This window comes from Myzus persicae, unplaced genomic scaffold (assembly GCF_001856785.1).
Source record: "Myzus persicae strain clone G006 unplaced genomic scaffold, MPER_G0061.0, whole genome shotgun sequence".
Lineage (NCBI taxonomy): Eukaryota > Metazoa > Arthropoda > Insecta > Hemiptera > Aphididae > Myzus > Myzus persicae.
In genome coordinates, this window is record NW_019104311.1 from 146,964 (window position 1) to 164,566 (window position 17,603).

At 31.6% G+C, this 17,603-nt stretch overlaps 1 protein-coding gene across 3 annotated transcripts in view; it reads left to right on the top strand.

Moving 5' to 3' along the window:
* The window catches only part of LOC111041080 (homeotic protein ultrabithorax-like), a 173,895-nt gene that overhangs the window by 7,029 nt on the left and 149,263 nt on the right, over positions 1-17,603 (top strand). For all 3 annotated transcript variants that reach the window (XR_002605270.1, XR_002605272.1, XR_002605271.1), the window contains exon 2: positions 10,512-10,715. The gene's annotated coding sequence lies outside the window, so the exon portion shown is untranslated. The remainder of the gene's footprint in view (positions 1-10,511; positions 10,716-17,603) is intronic.

Sequence of the window (17,603 nt, forward strand, 5' to 3'; positions counted from 1 at the left end):
TGTGTGTGTGTGTGTGTGTGTGTGTGTGTGTGTTATTATTTATTATAGGTACTTATAAATGTATAATTATATATTATATAATATTCCCGGTAATGTGGTATATATTATGCATCTAACATTTTTAAGTTAATAGTTTCATATTATACAAATTATTGTATTTACTGTAAAATTTTCAAGTTTAATGATTTAAATGACAATATTATAATTTATTACTCAGAGATAGTTATAAAAAAATATAATTGTTTATATTTTAAATGTAATTAATTATTATAATTATTAGTTATTACTGTTTATTTCTATACTTAATTTTAGTGCCTAATCAATATAAAAAAAATATTATATTTTTATTGATAAAAGTTGAATAGTGTACATTAATAAAATTTATGGCGTAAGTATATCTTATATTATAAACAAATTATAAAATGCATTTAACCCGTAAAACCTGTAAACAAGTACGGGCGTACGACAATGCATTATTTTTATATTATGTTTGTTATTAGATAATAACCATAAAACAATATTATATTCTTTTCAGTATAACAATCCCGAAAATATACCATTTTATTACATATTTCTTAAGTAAATACGCGTTAATCCAAAACAAATATTTATTTTTAATTTTCATAAATTTATTTATGCAATTTTATAGAATAATCGTTTGATAACGATCTAAAGTTGTTACGTTTTGTATAAAAACGATCGTTCAGAAACGCTTAAGCCATATTTAACTGAGTCTTAACTGTAAATAGGATATATTTACAACAGTTCAAATATAAACGTCATAATATGTGTCTGCAGGCATATTTATTTTAACTATGTAGGCATATAACCATTTGTCTATAATACATGTCTCGAATTCCAATTATGTATACATATTTTGAGTGGCTATGTTTTTATTTAGATACATAATTTACCAAAAATATATTCAAATTATTGACTACCGTTTTATTTATAAACCTTTTTGTTTTATCAGATTCACATTAAAATATAAATTAAATTTTAAATAATTGTGCAAGTGATGAAGTGAATATACTGCTGTACCTATCATAATATATAATGTTATGCTAAAGCCTGAAATAGGTAGCTGTCAGTATGCACTGTATGTACATTGTACTTACTGTACAGTGGTATTCATTCTGATAATTTACCAACACGATTTTCGATTATTGAATCTATAAAATAATTTCTGACACTTGTTCTTGATGTATAGATGAACATTATTATAATAACTTAATCAACAATATTATAGTATAATATTACCAATGGAAAATAAAAGATATATATTGTATTATTGTAGGTATATAAAAACTACAAACTTTATAATATAGGCATACTTAATAGATTTTTACAATGGCGCGAAATATTCCATAATATTAATGTTGAGTTAACTTTTTATTTTTTACTGCACGCTATATATATAAATATATTATGAATTATATTTATGAGGAAAAAAGTTTCATAAATATTTTTTATAATTGTGAGCATATATATACCTGCGGGTTTTGGTTAAGTATAGTATAATAAATTAAACGTTGTTTTTCTGAATATATATCTGCAGTGCAATACGACAAATCATAAAACAAAAATGTAATTTATAACACTATTTACACGCGTCCGCAGACGTCGTATATATTTTCAGAGTTCCTCCTACCGCACCTATACCTAATGTAATGTACCTGACATATACCATGTTATATTTTTATTCGTACGAATCACGAACCGCGACACCGGACCGCGGTGCAACAGCAGACAACAGTCCTTTTAAAATAATAATATATGATATTTAGGAGAGCGTTCGACGCTCAGTGTGAACTCGCTCAGCGTTTATTTATTAATAAAACGCACGCTGGTAGGTACCTATTACACATAGAAGACTATTTTATGGTTCACATATTATTATATATAGCTGCAGATGATACCACGCCGCGAGATACGCCATGTTTATTATGTTATAATACGATTAATCATTTATTATACACTAAAAACATATTATTTTTTGTAGGAATTAATTGTTTTCGTTTAAATCTCCGCTGCACTTTATGACGCGTTGTCGCACAGCCGGTTTTCGCGCCGGATGTGTAGTTGTAGGCATGTATTACGTGTAGGTACGGCTGCACCGCATATGTGTGCCCGCAGACAAGTCGTAGAATTATTATTATTATTATTTTTAATAATATGATCTCGCACGCTGTGGCTGCCGCCGCTGACGATGGCGGGCGATGGTTCGTGTATATCTATCGCGAGTCGCGCAAGAGGCGCATAAATCATTTCGTACGATTGTTGTCGGGACCGACCCGAGCTGCGACGGCGGCGGTTGGAGTGGAAAAAATACGTAATAATACATATATATATATATATATATACTCACGTAATTTAAATGGCGGATTTTACACCCATATCAGATTTTAACGAGACGAGCCACTGGCGGTCGCGCGCGGCGCAAAATCAATTATATATATATATGCTGGACCGGCCGAAGAAGTAGTTGTAGTAGTTCTCCTTGGACTCACCCGAGATGTCTCGGACGGAAATAACTACCGCGAGGTGTTATAATAATTAATAAAAAAAGTAATTTAAACAGGATCGGAGGACTCGCGCGTTGTGGACGTATACCTACCTATAATATTATATTTGCGTAGAACTTATTACAATATACGTTTATAAAATATATACTATAATACACTCGCGGTGTATTTGTGCAGGACTTTATAATGACGTGTACATTATAATGATATGTGGGTACATAATATATTAAAAAATGGTAGGTTTATAGAATATCGACTGGTGCGGTAGGTATACATTTATGAAATAGCTACTGCAGATAGCTTTATATTGCTCTATATGTAATTATGTAGGTATATAATGCACAAATTATCAGAATCTAAATAATTTTATAAGGCCATCGCAGAAAACACCTTTCGAGCTATACAATACGTCATATTTTCTTTGAACAACACGTTCTATAATTATTATTAAGATTAACCCGCGGGGAACGTTTCTGAAGTAGGTAATATTTACTTTACCACACTTTATGTAAATTATTACTATTAAGTATTATTGTTGTTCCATGGACATCGAATTGATATCACCCGAAGTACGAGATTCACAATAATATAAAGGTTAATGACTAATGAGTAGGTAATATGACTACTATATACGCTCCAACGATGATTATATGAATCACGGTATTATGTCCAAGCCCAACACGAAACGATTTGATTATTTACATTCTACACATTACACCCGGTTCGGGTACATAATTCAAGATTAAATTATAGTTATTTCTAAAATATAAGCTGTTACGTCTACAGTAAATACAGTTTAAAATGCTTTAATGTGAACATCCGGGTGCCAAGTGTAGTATTATAAAGCTTGACGTTCAATACAAATAAAAGAAAACGATATATAGTCAATAATATTATGCGTAACCTTACATTTTTTTTTTTAAATTCATTAAACATCATATCCAATTGATACTTTTAATGGATCGTAATAATCATCAATTGTAACCTATTAATTATTATTTGATCACTTAAAAACATCACAGCCATAATTAAACTAATATTTTATATAGGTACTGGGCAAATGAACACATTCAAAAGTATAATATCTGCAGAGGTGCAAAAGAGTATTATAAACGCGTATTGCATAGACATACCAACATAATATATATATTTATATTAACTGCATGTGTTGTATATAAATGGCGTGTGATACCTATTATTATTATATATTATGTCGAATATCGTAAATAGCACGCATTTGGTCGTAAGTATAGGTAGGTACTATTTACCTTCCGCTGACCATATATATATAATATATATATATATACGTTGTAAATGGTATCGACGAGAAGAGGTGAAACGCGGACCTACCTATATATATATATACATACCTACGTGTAATTTGTATAATATTATATTCGGTAAGTATATGCAATTGGATTGTAATCGCAAACACATAATAATATTAATATAACGTTGCACTCATACGAATATAATATTATACGCACGCCTAGCGTTGCGAAACGTAATTAAAAAATCGAAATATCCCGACGATATTATTTGTATATATATATATATATATATATATGGAGAGTGTGTGACGACAAGTGAAAGGGTAGAAATCCGTAAAGTATATGTCCTACACCACAGCGAATCGTGTCCTAGTTATTTAAACGACATATAAATACCTATTATTTTAGTATAATACAATAATACAATAATAATATAATATATTTGTCGTGTACACAATATAATATAGTATGCATATAATGAAAAGTGTTTAGCTATATATATATATATACAGAAACTGTATCCTAGACATCTATGTATACTTATTAAATCAGTCCGACGAGGATATCGTGTATCTCGGGCAGCGAAAAAAATTGTAAGATTCTGCAGCACACTATCGCTTATAATATTATAGTGTGTTCTAATATTATATTGATACTTACATGCATTATAATAGTATAAGTATATATAGGTTTAGCGGAACCTCGTTCTATGCACGACGTAGGTACCTCCTATACATATACGTATAATAGTCACCGGCAATAAAATATATAGAAAATACTGCGCGATTGCGCCGAGCGTTATCATCTATACTCATATATATATATATATATATATATATATACCTACTTGGCCGAGTTTTATTGTCCGCGATACGTTTTTTATGCGTTCGTACCTATAAAGTACGAATACGTATACGCGATCTGCACCGTTGCCCTCTATATAATATGTATATATAAGTAAATAATGTTATATACACATATTGTTATCATATACCTGTATCTGCGTGCAGTACACCGCGTAAACCGTTAATGCATCAGCGCCGCGTATATAGGTATGTGTAATATATTATGATATTGTAATGTGTTCCCCGCTCGTGTGCCTACCGATATGTATATATATATATATATTATTATATGAGAGGGACATTGCTCCGCGAGACCCTTTCCCGCTGGTCGGGTGCTAGGAAAAAAAAAAATTTCCATCTGCACACGTCGCGTACCTAGTCGATCGCGTGCGTGTCGCCGCCCGTTGTGGAATGCGCGAGACGACGGTGTGTATAGGAGACCGCTGCAGCGGCAAAAACAATGGACCAAACCTCCCCCGTCGACCCGCCGGCCGGCCTCGTCCATACCGTTTTATTTTATTCGTATATTGGATTTTTTTTTTTCCGTTCGCTAGAAATTCCGCAAACGACTTGTCTATTATTTAATAATATATATATATAATACATTCCGCTGAAAACACACACGCACGCACATCACACACAAATATGGATTCTTTGCCTATACGCGTAAAACGCTGAGCCGAAGGTATAAGCAGCCGCTTTTCCTGGTCGCGTTTCCATACAATATATACTTTATAATTTATAATATAGTATAATAATAATCGAACCATAATTATGTCGTATTTATCATGGTGCGAGCTTGTATATATATATGTGTATAAGTGCAGGCGAATATTTTTGTGTTATAATTTAAATCATATAGGTACCTACATAAGAAAGTACTCATTATAGATCCAAGGAGCGTGATTCACCGAATATGCTTGTTTCTATCCTTTACGAATGCTGTAAAAGTCTGATTTTTGGAATTTTCTCAAGTAATATAATAATATTTAAACATATCTATGAGAAGACCATATTTTCAAATACAGTTTATTTATTTTTGGCATCCAAGGTTTATGTATTGTTTACTGATTTTTACAAATTTCTATTTTTTCAAATAAGAATCATCACCTTTCTTTCAACCATATTTTTAGTGAATTATTACTCAAAATTTAAGCTACAAGTTTTAGTTATGAAATATTGTTTATTAAGGATATCGACACTATAGTCCTTTAAATAACGGATTTATATGAAATGTGTATAGATATAGGTGAAGATTTAGTTTGTAGAATTTATATTTTTTTTTACTATTTAATTAAATAATATACATATATTATATTATATACATATTACATATTATGATCAAAATGTATGGTTTGGTATTGGTTACTTTTACTTTCTAGGTACATGAACCTCAGTTGTTTTACTGCCACCTTTATATTTTTAAATGGAAGTTGTTTGAAAATTGAATACTACGAGAGTCAATAAACCTGCACTGGTGTTTTTGAGTACCTGCTCCTAATCTCTTCCAGTTCTGTTGCTAAATAATAATTTAATATGCTGATGCCCAATTATGTATTTAACTTAAGGTAGGTAAACGGGTTATGCGCAACGATGCGTAGCTCAAAAATCGGACGATATGCAACTATCGACTATATAGTGATGCGAAAACGATGTACGATCGTTCCTATTAAATAGGAACTGCGTACTTGAAAATTTCCAAAATTATAATTTGAATAAAATCATTTGTTCAATGAAAAAATTGGGATAATTATGGTAGGTGAATCACCTTATTATTTTTATAATATAGGTAGGTAGTATACATGTTATAATATTAAAGTATGCAAAATAATGTAAATACGCACGAGAAAACCGTATGAAAACATGCAATAATAAAGCATTCGGTTATATTATATTGTAGTAATACCATACATAGTATACACTATTACATAATATAATTTATATAGGTATAAATATTGTGTTACTTTTTTGTTAGTTGTTGATTAAGTTTCTTACTTATTTTCATATCGCGAAGCTTAATTTTTCATTTTAGAAGATAACCTGTTATAACATATCGTAATAAACTATAACGCTCGTTCGAGGTAATAGAAATATAGGTATATAAATTAACATCGCTGCAGAATATTCTTACTTTTAAATAATTGTTTACTCCGCGTATCCAGCGATGATCAACGATCGTATCGCTATTTATCGAATGAACTTTTAATTATTTTTATATATCTGTAACACGTACACTATATTACATAATATCGCAAACGAGTTATTCGTTCATAGGTGTTTTACGTTTTATTTTTAAATTAAAATACAGATTAAATAATTAATTGAAATAATTGTTCATAAACATAATTATTCATACCAATGACATCTAAAACTGCTGCAAGCCGAAGTACAAAGAGTCGCATTGGGTGGTGGTCTGTGGATTTTAACATTTATTTAAAACAACATTTTTAGTAAAATACTTTTTAATAAATATTAAATTAGTTGTTTAAAGACAGATTTTTTTTTTGTTTTTAATCTATATTCCCTAATTAAAATATTGAGGTTATCCATTTCCTACACTTAAAATTTTAACAAAAACAACAGTTCGTTTTTAAAATAATTATTAGTAATTTTAAACCTTTTAAAAGATAATGAAGTTAAATTAGATTTAAAATAATGAACCTGTATAATTCAGACGTATACTAAACATTCTTTCTGTCAAGCTTAAAATCATACCATGGATATTATAGAAAGGATTAAAAATAATAGAACACTGTTATTACAACACATTTACCTCTACAATATATTTATTATATTTTAATCCGCACCAGTTCTTTATTTTATAATTAGATTTGACTTTATTCAAGTCTGTTTATTGTGTTGTAATTTTCAAGTGTGTTATTGATAGAAGTAAATTATATTATATAATATCATCAAATGAGTATAGGTAGGTACTTGGCTTATTGTATATGTCAATATTAAGGAGTAAACTTTTTTTTTAATTTGAGAATTTATATAAGAATAATTCATCATTATATTATCTAATTCCTGAGAACCATTTGAACCTTTTCACTGCACCTACCTACATTTTTATATGAGTTTTTGAAAATGTTAATGTACATAAATCAAAACTTGGACTAGTAGTTTTTGAATTATTTAACTTTTTGTCCTTATGTATACCTTAGTATATTGTATATACTACGCGTATCTATAGGTTTAGAAGATATGGTAGTAGGATATGAATTTTGCCGGAGGAGGTGCTTTTTAATTTGTCGATATTTGCATTTATATTTTTCCAGACGCGCCTGATACATGAACACAGTGTATCTACACTGCACATATTAAGTATATATATAATATCGTTTATATACTTATTTACGATATTTGTATCGTATACTATGTATTTATATTCGTATACGAACACACAATTATTAAACACCGTATATTGTTCAGTTAGAACACTTAAACGGGTGCGAAAAAATAATCACTGGTTAACGACTTACGCTTTTTTATAATCGTATATAATAAGAATATAAAATATGCATTGCCATAAATTCGGATCGAGTTCTAGACAACAAACGAATAACAAAAAAATAAATAGGAAAAATTACGTCGAGCCTATATGTATAACATGATGGACGCCTAGTTTTCAATATATATAATTTAAATGTTTGGCGTATGATATCTGTTGCAGACCTACAGTCGATAAGTTATTTGTTATTGATCGGCTAACTTTATTCAGGAATCATTTTATACAGGCACCTATTATATTAAATATAAATATTATTTGCGTACATCGATAAATTCTACTTTTTTATACACACAATCTCTACTGTAATACAATATTATGCTGTTTCACGCCACCGCACACCATTTCAATTCCGGTTGACCGCAGGATTCGATTATTATTATTAATGAATAATGATATTATTTAGCCGTGAGAATATTATTATTATTATTATTACTATTATTATTATCACTATCGGCAAACGGCGTTTTACCATTATATAATAGTAGATAATATTATATGTAGTTCGTTTGCTTGAAAGTAAAAATTATTTCTGAGATGCCAAAGCCTACCCAGTACAACATTATTTTCTTCGACCATCGCCATTTGCACTACACGTCGATTAGACCTTATATATATATGTGCTCGTGTGAATATTATTTTTGATGCACCTATCTATTACAGGCCCATAAGTAGACACCTATAACACTCCAGTACCCATTGAATATTACCATAAGCATTACTTTTTGAAAAGGAAATTATTGCCGTTCTTGTTGTTGTTATACGGTGTGTGTATGTTTACCGTAGTAGGTACACAAACACTCCGTGATAAACAATAATGACATATAATTATTTTCTTAGTAAATATAAATAAATAATATATTAAGTACCTACTTTAAAAATTCTATACTATTAGGGAACTTTACTTAAAACGGTCGTAAATCTTGTAATTGACTGTTGACACGAATAATGAACTATATTAGGTACACGCGTACATATTATAGTGAGTTTTCATACGTGTTAAACATCCAAAATACTAAATATTCGGCATAAATAATGTTTTTTAACATTTTGACATTTGAATCCTGCATGATAACATAATTGTTACATATAATATTGTATTCAAAGACTTAATACATGATGGGTTATTGAAATAGAGTCTTATAGTGAGGTGATATATGGTGTTTTAAGGGGGTCTTTTGATTGAGCTTACTTGTATAATATAGATAAAGTGTTGTAATATTATTGCACACATATCGAGTAACGCATTCGTATAAATTGTAGATAATATTATTGATAGTAAACTTTAACTAGTAAAGTTTCTCTCGGCAACTTTGTGCACATAAATATAAATGTAAAAGTAAAAGAATTTTAAGACATGGTGACTTATATAATAACGATAACATATACTATGACTTGATATAATTTGAGGTATCATTATGTATTGTGAACATAATCTTTTCAAACGTAAAGTAATCTCCTCCTCTCTTAATTAAGGCCCATCACACGGGGATGGTGACCCTTGGATTAGACCATGTTCAGTACCCATAATACGAAATGTATATACTACAAATACACTCAGCGTGATCATACTCGCTAGTATATCAATCACTCGTCGTTCATTAGTTATCGTATGGTTCGAATATTATTTAATTATGTATTATTCATTGCGCTCATGGCGATAAAAAGTCAACGCAATTATACCTAACCTAATTGATTTTGATGGCCACGAGCAGTTAAAAAAATTATTAATTCCTATACGTAGAATGTAACGCGAAGAATATAATATTATTCGGCCCTCCGGCGTCTATTGTACCTAACATGATGTCGCGAGTCGTCTAAGATTTCCATAAAACTGCGCCTTTCGGTCTTTGTATTTACAAAGCATAGTATATTATGTGAGATGGCTATGATCCGCCGTCCGTCCGCCGAATAACAATTTTGAATTTTCCAACTTGCTACAGCTGTATACATACAATACATAATACCTATAATAGTATACTTATAATAGTTACTTTACATTGGGTACATTGGTCGGCAATAAACAAAATATAGTATTCGATTAACATGCAATGATGTCGTTTCGTGTCAGTATGAAAATATTTAGCAGTGGTTTTATTTTGTAAAAAAATATATCGAATGACCTGCTGTAAAAAAAAATAAAACACTTAATCACAGACTTAAATATATCTATATGTATTGTATATTGAATATAAGTCGTATGTATATGTATCGTATATGGGTTATGTTTGTTGACAATCGTACCTATACGTATGTCTATAATAATACACTTATATATGCGCGCATTGGATGTGTATGGCACTCGAGCTATATATATTACACCCGAATTAACTATAGGAATGATTTTTGTGTCGTGTTTCAGATGAAAATCGTATGGATCGAGATGGACGATATTGCGGTGTGGTTGTGGTTATTCTCGGCCGTATAATCTTGTGACTCGATGGCAAGCAATTGGTACTAGCACATGGTGCAACAGCAGTATATCACACACGCACACCCACATAATTTGTAGTAGATATCCGGCTGCAGACGGAAAAGGAAACTGCCTGCACAGAAAACCCAAGAGGTCAGTAGAATTCATATATAATATGCATGTATATAATATTACACACAATACGCGCGTTATATATAGGTTTAATATGGTGCAGTGTAAGAGAACTGTATCGTCGGTCGAAAATACCCAAAACAATATAAATCAACTCGATAGGGTATCCCATTTGTCACGGAGGGCCATTGTCCGCATATATATCGACGAGGTCCTCTCCTTTTCAATTTGTGTCCGAGAGAGAAAAACTTTATATTACGACATATATATATATATAGTTCGTATACCACCGCATATGGTAGAAATATACGTATAAATATATATATTGCATTATGTGTGTAGCGAAGGACCGCGATCCGTACAATAGTCCCAGTGCTCAATTAACCGATTGTCCGACGTTTTCGGACATAAATACAAGCCACGAAATCTTCCACAGCTTGCGCATATTATATACCCATATTGGAATAATAAGTTAGTATCTCGCAACTGCTGCAGAGTGTCTATTATTTATACGACGGAGCTGAACATTATATTTATGAATATATAGGTTTTAGCGAGCGCGTGTTTTGAGGACGAGCACCGCCGTACGTGATTCCTATTTCCATAATACATAATTTATATTATATACCTACCATACTGTTGCCCGCACGATGTGCGCCGAAAACGCAAACGAATTGTTTTTGATTTTAAAATAATGTAGCCCATCATGATTGAGATAATATTATATAGGTACGCGCGTTGTACTAGTGTTTGTTGTTTGCCGTTTTCGGCGGTGCAACGGTGGTGAACGCTGCCCTTCGAAATTGATTGGATCGTATCAATAATTATACAGCTATTAAAAAACCGTTCGTGGCCCAGGCCCGGCACGGCGTACTTACCCGATGGGCGGTTACCATTCTGTCCAAAAAACTCTATCTATAATAATAATAATGATTGGAGTTTCTTTTTTTTATATTATTATCATCATCATCATCATCATCATCGCCATCGTCATTTTATGTGTTTAATAATAATTTTGCTCCTAAACGTGAACTTATAAACGTGTATAGGTATCTATAGAAAGGAATTGTTAACGAAAATTGTGTGTTGTATCAACATCCCGCGAGAATACATATTTATATAATAATATATAATATATAATCGTTTTGACAAAATTTCAATCGCGCAGTTATATTATCCCATTATAATAATATACGTGCTTTGTCTACACACGGGCCCCCGGGGGAACGAAATTCGGTGTACCTATATAATAATACCTAATATACGTTTATAATAGCATATTATAGCGAAGCAGGACGTATGGGGTCATTTAGGTACGCTCGGAACCGGATCGGAATGTCGTGTTTGCTATTGGACTGCAACCGATTATCTATACACATATATATATATAGGTACTTCACAGCAAATTAAAAACAAAATAAATAATAGAGTGAACTGTGTGTAATAGCATATATTATATGGTAGTCGGCGAATAATATAATATAATATATTTATGTGCGCGTTCTGGTCAAGACGGCCATCTCGTGATGTCCAAAGCCCGAAGCTACATCATCATAGGTATAATATGTATCGAGTAAAGTGTACATAAACACTCGCAGCCGACAAGATTGTTTTCGAATGGTTATAGTTTTATAATAAAGTATATATAATATTATAATCACACGGTATCAGAAACAAATACGTTCTAAGACACTTCGTCAATGTGTAAGACTATAATACTGGTCAGGTAGAGTATACTACTCAGTATAGGCATAGGCATATTACATGTATTAGTTTTTAAATTTCGTTTTTGAGAGTGTCAAAGGTAGGTACATAATAGTTGTGTGTGTACTATAAATAAAGTGTACGTAATGTCTATGGTGAATAATACATAGGTTAGTACTAACATTCAAAATTATTATTCTCGTTTAAAGTAAGAAAGTTCTCACGCATTTTGATCTATTTGAGCTCAAAGTAAAAGTTAAAATATTTTTTGTTTCTTAAAAATGCGTATTGCATGCCGGTATAACTATATAAGTAACACTAATTCATGTACCTACCTTAATAATACTCAAAAGTTGAATAAATATTTATTAACATTAAACTAGATGTGTAGGTACGTATTTTAACGTTTGTGATGCAGTGGGCGGGTAGAGGTGTTAATTGGTTATTTTTAGTAATAGACACATTGTACTACACTGTATACGCACTGTGCCTCGTATATGCATAAACATATTAATATCTTTATTTGTGTGATGACTGAATGTATATTTACATTGTACCTATATTATTAATTATTATCTATAGTAGGTATCGCGGTCATTGACATAGTATACAATATTACATATTATTATTATTAAGTATACCTAATACCTAAACAGTCTTAATGTTTTACACAAATTAAAATCGATTATTATCACACGGATACGTGATTTAAAAGTACCTTGTTTTTGATAAATATTATGATATTTTTATATATATTATTAATTGTATTCAGACATAATATTATTATGTCGATTTATAACACATACGAGACAATATAACGCGACGCACGACGACGCGTTTGTGTTTAATTTATAATTAATTATACTACACTGTATTATAGGATATAAACTATATAATTATATATAGAGCACCTATACGTATATTGTATCATATTTTGTACAACAAATATAATGTACACACGGCGGCTCTACAAACGCCAACAATGTGTATACATTATAATATATTATAATATACCGTCGTCTTAAATGCACACACACGCGACGGCTCGAGACTTGCAACAGTTCTGCCTTACGTCAGTCGGATACTATTTATTATAACAATATATATTCGCACGCACTCGAGACGAGGTTATAAGATAAACGCGTCAAGTGCGTTAGCGGTCTGCTTGTTATTATCTATATTAGTATATATTTTATTCGTTGTTTACGAGCAGGAGTACTTGTACGTGTATTACAATAATATAATAAATAGGTATGTGTATGTGTATGCGTCCTGACAACATCGAAATAAACGAATCCCCGAGGTTTGGGTGCTAACGTGTGTATAAGTCATTAATTGTTACATAAATACCTCGTATTCATACATTATACACATTGTAGTCGAGTGTAAAAATATAATATATCGGTCTCGTATATGCGGTGGACGCGATAATATAGGTACACGAGTATATAAATAATTCGTGGAATGATTTTAAATAAGCGAAGGAATTAATTTTTTAATGTATAATCATGTGCTTTTTATATATTTTTTACAACCACTTATCGAAATGTTAATTGTGTGATTGTTTTGGTACGTATTATGTGTTTATCTAAAAAATTCTATAATTTAGTGATACACATTATTGTAACGTCGCTATTTTCTATCATATACACATAGGTATACCTGTATTTAGAATTAATTTTGATCATACGGTGATTTTGCATGCTCATATATATTATGCGGACAAGCAAACCACGTAATCTCCTCTCGTCGTTTGTGATTTATAAAATGTTTATATTATATTATACTTAGGAGCTCGGGTACGTTTAATATTATTATATTTACCAGGTGGGGCCTGAACCTGAGCTCAGTAACATGTAAATAGGTACCTATTATATAGAATGCAGCCCCGTCAGCAGATGAGCTGTTATTATTATTAAGCTCATCGACAATTTCTTCTTGTGTAAAATTAAATATTTTAATAGACGAGTTTAGGTATGTATAAAATATATTCAACTATTGAAGTATTATATAATATGATTGCGGGTTCCGTGCAGTATATATTATTACATATTACACTTTATATTTATTATATTTATATACGGGAGCACCGACGCCGCCAAAGTCGTATCTATGACGTTTATACGTAGGTATTGCAGTAGGTAGTATACCTATTATGTATAGGTTTTAATATAGCCTATCTACTGTGTACATAATAATGTTAGGTTATACGTTGAGAGAAAATGAACCCGAAAATTATATACTCCCAAAATTACTGTGCGGGACAACCCGCGTAATTAGAATTCTCTGCAGTGCACATTCAGAACAATTTAAAACATAATAATATAATGTACACAATATATATAATTATATAAAAACAAAAAGAAGCATAATACATTGAAGCATCTACAATATTATTATACACCTGTGCACGATGCACCTACCAATATATTTAAAAATACTACACTAATTCGGCAAATGATTAAAAATAATAGTAGTCAAAATGGTACTTATATATAATATATACCAGCTAGTTCAAAACAATTATGATAATCGCTAGCTAAAATTTCTACAATATAATTCTACCAGTACAACGTGATGAAATATCTTAGGCATTAGGCACCTATATGTATTACATGTGAATAACTACGAATATAATATGATAATAATATTTTAGATTAGCTGCTCAGTAAAAAAAAATACTATGTATAATATATTTAACTCTTCCAATCTTATATTTTCGTTGCATCATCCCATAACATATAGATATTAATAATATATAGTATTATAGTCTATTTATTAAGACTACAATTCTGAAGTAAATATCTACACATTATATGTTTTGGACAATATCCATATTAATATATAATTACTGCAGTCTCCTTGGCACTCGTGTGGAATATTTTTATATTTGGGATAGTGAATACTGAAGCATTAAACGGAACAATTTATTTTGGACATTTAGAACAAATTTTATTTCTTTACATAAATACAATAATTATACCTATTTACCTATCACTTATTAATTATTATGTATTTATGGATCGGTGCTCACGATAATAAAACTGAACGAATCTATACTATAGTAAGTGGCACACAAGACTTATATATCATAATACCTGGGCGCACGCATTTTGATAACGGTCGATGTTAAAAGTAAATATAAATTATAAATGTTATGCTGCACATGTACTCGTATATAGATTTACTTATATAGATATACAAAGTACAAAATAATAATACATCACCGTATAAGTATATATATAGATAAGAATATATAAGTAAGCATCTATACACATATATACAATATACATATACAACCTACCTATAGTAGACTCGTGTGTACTTATATATATATATACCTACATTTATATGTGTAAATAATAAATAATTCTCGACTTGCGCGCGCTAAAAATAAGTAGCTATATTAAACCCGTGAGCCCTTTTATTACACAATCTACATTATATTTTGTGTACCGTAAAATATAAAATATAGGTAGTAGGTAACCTATACATCATAATGTATGGAGTTCGTCGTATATATAGACGGTAAAAATGTATTATGGCTTTAAAGAGTGGCCCGAAAAATAATATAAAAATAATAGTAATGCTGCAGCAACTCGAGCTGCAGAGCGTCTGTTTTTTTCAGTCGAATTTCGTGACTCTATCGTATTATAACTATGGGTACGCTGCACGTTCTCCACCGTTGATATATTATATATAAATATTATGTACCTATATATAGGCACCTATTTATTAATACTGGCGAGAGACTCGGGAGCAGGAAAACGTGTCGCGCTGCAACATTGAAATCGTCTTCGGCGTGCGTGCGTATGGGCAATATTATAATATAATAATAAACGTATAGGACGTGCGGGTAAACGAAAAGAAACAAAAACATTCGGTATAGGTAGGTATAATATATCGAAATAATAATAATAACAACACGTCGTATAGGTTATAATAGTATCGGCTGCGCGTCTTTTTTAATGGCAGTCGGCCGAGGGTGTAACCCGTGTACGTGTAAAAAAAAAAAATAAAAAGGGAAAAAAAACCAGAATGAGCGTCCCGCGCGCGTATCGGTGCGAGTGAGCCAGAGCGAGCGGGTGAGACCGAACGCGCGAGCGAGAAGACGGACACGAATGGCGCGCGGTGCGCACACTGTATACGCGCGCGCCTAAACGGGCCGGCGCGGCGTCGTTATCCCCTCCCCCTTTTTTTCCGCCGGATCGATCGCGCGGACACACACGCACACGCACACGCGCGAACACGCACACGCACACGCGCGAACACGCACACGCACGCACGAACACGCACAAACACGCACCGCCGCCACTGCGCCACCACCACTGCCGCGACGACTGCGGCGGCGGCGGCGAGCAACAGCACCGTCGCACCGTGTTGTCCGTCGCGTACTCGTCGCCGCCGCCGACGCCATGATGACCGACTATACACCGCCGCCGTCTCGTAAACGCCGTCGTCGAGCGGCCGAAATCGTTGTAGCCGCATTACAACAATAATTTAATGAGTGCCCATACATACTGTCGGACGAAGATGATATTATTATTATTATTATTATCCGTCCGACATTATCTAAAAATAAAAGACAATCCGTTGCACTTGATTTATATAGGTACAGTCCTGATGAAGCGCCGGCCAACGAGGGACCATCGTCCTTCCTTCTTACATAAATTCGCTGTGATCCCGCAATTAATTAATATTATTGTTATTGTCTATTTTAAATCGTTAGTTAATATGGTTATTAGACATTTACATATAATTTAAATCGGGGTAACCCGTACCTATGTATTATAAATAAATAAACAAATAAAATATTATATTATAATACTTAAATGTAGGTGTAATAATCATTAATGTTGAACAGCTTTAAGCGAAAAAACTTGTTTTTTATTGGTCTAAATAACTACTCGGCGGTAAAAAACTTTGTTTTGATTACAATATGAAAAAATGTGAAATAATATGTAAAAACCGAATAGTTTGCTATCGAAGTATGAAACACTTAATTTCACGTGATTTGGCACCGACACGAATGAACGATTTCAGTACTTGCAGCAGGCCAACACTACAAACATTTTCTTAAGATGTGCAGTCTTCAGCTGTTATTTATTAATATTTATACATATTTTTTTGTATGCTTAGATTTAGTATTTATACAACGACAGTTTACATACCTATACCTCTATGCGTACCTAAATAATCTATTTA